The following is a 4,593-nucleotide window of genomic DNA, read 5'->3' on the forward strand; positions in this document are numbered from 1 at the left end:
AAAAAATAATTAGAAGAAATAGTTTCTATGCTTCTTGTTTCAGGGAATGTGGAATATCATTGGTATGTATTGATATCATTTCATCTTTAAATAGTTTGTAGAATTCATTTGTAAAATCATTTGACCATGCTGCTTTCCTTTATTGAAGTTATTATTTATTGGTCTAATCTCTTCAATAATAATATAGCCTATTCAGATTGTATAATCTTTATATTTATCCTTGTGTAACCTTTGGTAGTTTATAATTGGACCATTCATGTGAGATATCAAAATTGTGAGCATAGAATTGTTCATAATTTTTATTATCTTTATAATGCCCATAATATCAATACTGATAACTCCCTCTTTTATTTCTGATGTAAGAAATTTTTTATTCTCTTTCTTTCTTTCTTTTTAAATTTGCTGTATGGTGTGTGTGCTCACCAGAGAGAAAGAGAAAGTGAGAAAGCATTCCCCAGGAGGAATGGCCATCCTTTCTCCTCCATTCTCCTCTCAGTATTTAAGGCACACATGCATACGTGCCTAGTACGTTTTTCAAGTTGCCAAGTCTGGGACTAAAACTGCACAGCCAGCCACATAGGATCCAGTCACCTTAACCACCACAACACCACCTGGCCCAGTAATTGATGTATTCATTTTTAGTTTGTTTAGTAGTTTTTTTCTTGTTTTGTAAATATTGGAATTTGTTATGATTTTCAAACTGTTGACATATCTGAGCTGAAACTGGAAGTCTCTTACATATCTTTTTGTCTATAAATTTTCCCTCACTGTTTTTCTTTCCTTACCATTTATTTGTTGAAGAAGATAGGAAGGGCTGGGTCCATGGCCTAGGGGTTAAGGCAATCAGATCCCACATAGCTTGCTGTGAGGTCCAAGTCCCAGACCTGGTGGCTTGAGAAACTTGTTGGGTATGTGTGTGTGCATTCCAAACCCAACAGAATGGAAAACTGGATGAGTAGGTATTGTGGTGTGACCATTCCCTATGAAGGGGTGCTTTCTCCTCTCTCTCTCTCCCATGAATGCACATGCTCTCTAGCAAAAAAGAGAAAAGAAAAAAGAAATGGGCCATCACTAGCATATTTCCATATTATAAAATTTGCCAGTTACCTCCCTATGAGGAGGGTGTTTTTTGTTTTTGTTTTTGTTTCCCCCCCCCCCACATTCTTCAGGCACCTTAACTACGTGTAAAACTAAAGGCATTGATTAGATATGATATGACTATTTTATAAGGGTATATGTATTTCCACTAGGAGGCACATAATGTCTAGTTCTTTCTATTTTTGTAACTTAAGACTCGACAGTAGGTTTGCTGTTGTCAGCCACATCCACCGTCTAAAGTTCCCCATCAGCAATTCACTTAATGGTTTTAATAGGCTTTGATGATCATGGCCTAAATCCATTATTTCATTAGGAGTTAAATAGTAATATTATAATTCTGACATTGTTTCCATATTTATTCACTGAAATTTTTTTAAAAGTTATTTCCGAATTAATTATTTGGTATGCTGAAATACTATTTGTGCAAGAAATGTGGTTTAAATTAATTTAACAATTTTCAGAATAAAATGTTGGTTCCAAAGCGTCTTTGAAATGTGACTGGAGAATGGGAGTATTTGTGTGTATCATTAAGATCTAATGGATTTTAGCACATTTTATGTGTCTCAATTCATTATCATTATTATTCTTTATGTTGCTGATATTATTCCAGCTTTGGCCAGTGCAATCCCCTTCAAATTGGCTCTAGTATCCATTTGACATGAACCCAGTTATCGCTAATAGCTTTCTTATCTTTCAGTATGACAGGATATTCCAGCTATATAATATATTTCTTGGCCTGAGGTTGGTAGTGACTATTTCTCCAAGGATCTCTATACTCTCCTATGCTTTTAATATAAATCATATATCCAGTACAGTTTGAAATAGCAGTAGTAGTAAACTACAACTAGCTAATATTTAATACCATTCTGTTGTCTGCCTGCCTTTAATTAACATACGATGTTTATTATCATAACAAATGTCATTGCAAAAGATATTTCTGTAAAACAAACTTAATGTCTCAGTCACTAATCTACTTGTTTCAAATAATATTTCATACAAAACAACTCCTGCATATCAAAATGATGTTTGGCTTTGAAAATGGGTATTTTTCCTTTCTGCCTGATGGTATACCATCGTTTAAATGTCTGCAGTTGTCAACTTTCTAATCGTATTCCAACCTTCAGTGTTTTCAAACCTCCTCCACCGTAACTGCATCTTTTTACTTCCCATTTAGATCTTACTCCCATTTGAACTCTGCCTAAGTATCCAAAACTTATCCTAAACATCCTGGTCAATGAATGCATGTAAGTCCCAATCTTAGATGACTTCTACTATTAAGAAATGTCCTACTCATATTCCATTATTGTCCTGTTACAGGAAAGATATAAAGACCCTTTACATTTGACAAAGTTTATTTGAGCAAAAGATAGATTCTTGAACCAGTCAGTATTCCTGATTTAAGTTACTTTAGAATACTCTGTCCCACTAAATGTGCAACTTAAATGTATAACCAGAGAAATATAAACAATATACAAAATCAAGGAGTGACATACAAAACCAACCTGACTGACTGCACTTGACATTTGCCTTGTGTTTCTGACAAGCTCCTGGTACATGGATATTGCTAATCCTAGAACACATTTTAACAAGCAAGGCTTTAAAATGTGTTGGTGTTGTGTGCTCCTATGAAAAGATAAGTCAGCTTTCCCACTATACAAGATGACAGGCAAAAAAGCTGCAGAGCAGGATACTAAGAAGAAACCTGAACCCAAGAAGGCTGATGCCAGTGGCAAGGTTAAAAAGGGTGACCCCAAGGCTAAAAAGCCCAAGAAGGGGACATACCATTGCAGCCGAAACCCCATCCCAGTCTGGGGCATTGGCAGATACTCCCGGTCTGCGATCTGTTCCAGGAAGGTCATGTGAAAGAGGAAATACTCAGCCACTAAATCCAGGATCAAAAAGAAGAAGAAGATTCTTGCGACTGCCACAAAACCAGTTGGTAGAGACAAGAATGGTGGTACCCGGGTGGTTAAACTGCACAAAATGCCTAGGTATGATCCTACTGAAGGCGTGCCTCAAAAGCTGTTGAGCCATGGCAAAAAACCCTCAGTCAGCATGTGAGAAAGCTGCGAGCTAGCATCACTCCTGGGACCATTCTGATCACCCACACTGGACGCCACAGAGGCAGGAGAGTGTTTTCCTGAAGCAGCTGAGCATTAGCTTGTTACTTGTAACTGGACTGCTCAGGTTCTCAATTGAGTTCCACTGCGTAGAACACACCAGAAATCTGTCATTGCCACCTCCACAAAAATTGATATTAGCAAAGTAAAAATCCCAAAGCACCTTACCAATGCTTACTTCAAGAAAAAGAAACTGTGGAAACACAGACACCAGGAAGGTGAGATCTTGGAAACAGAGAAGGAGAAATACGAGATTTCAGAGCAGTGCAAGGCTGATCAGAAAGCTGTGGAGTCACAAATTTTACCAAAAATCAAAGCTGTTCCTCAGCTCCAGGGCTACCTGCGATCCGTGTTTGCCCTGACAAATGGAGTTTATCCTCACAATCTAATTTTTTTGCCAAGAACCTAATTAAGTAACTGATCATATATATATAAAAGCTAAGTCAAACACATAATTCTTCTTAATCGCTCCTTTCTTTCTTCTCCACACTTAAGCTTGATGATCATCCCTCTTCACTTGAAAGACCACCAACATCAGACGTGAGTTTGAACAGTTTGATACACTGCTACCCTTTTGACAAGGAGGAGTCTGATACATCATTTGGTAGTTTTTAAATACATTAGAAAGTATTTGGCATATCTCTCTTCAAAAAGGGCAGAGCTCCCATCCTCTTGAACATGGGTCAGTCTTGGAGACTTGCTTCTAAAGAATTTCTGAGGAAGTGCTGCTGATGGACTTCAAAGCTTAGCCACGAAAGGAATACACAGTCTTTGACTTACAATGGTTCAACTTTATGACTTACAATGGTTCAACTTTATGATGTCATGGGACAAATGGAATATACATTCAATAGAATCCATACTTTGAGTGCCCACACAAATATTCTGCTCTCTTACTTTCAGTACAGTATGCAAGAAATGATAATGAGCTAGTCAACATTTTTATTATAAAACAGACTTTGTGTTAGACAGTGCTATCCACTGTAGGCTAATGAAAACACTCCAAGCATGTTGAAGGTAGGGTAAGTTAAGCTATGATGTTTGGTAGCAAAGGTGTATTAAATGCATTTTTGACTTATGATATTTATAACTTAGGATGGGTTTATCAGGACATCACTCAATTATTACTTTGAGGGGCATAGGTAAAGCATCTACTTGCCTCTCTTTGGACCTTTGGAACTAACAAAGGAAGCTGCCATGCTGGAAAGGCCACATAGTGATAGAGTCAGCAGAGGAGCCCCAGCTTTCCCACGCCATTTGAATTTTCCCAGCCCATGCACCAGATATGTGAATGAGCAAGTCTAAGGCGATTAAAGCCCTTCCCACTGTCTGATTACCAGCGCGAGAGGTCTAGAGCCAGAAGCTCCCTGCTGAA

Source organism: Tupaia chinensis, unplaced genomic scaffold (genome assembly GCF_000334495.1).
Source record: "Tupaia chinensis unplaced genomic scaffold, TupChi_1.0 Scaffold000266_1, whole genome shotgun sequence".
Classification (NCBI taxonomy): domain Eukaryota; kingdom Metazoa; phylum Chordata; class Mammalia; order Scandentia; family Tupaiidae; genus Tupaia; species Tupaia belangeri.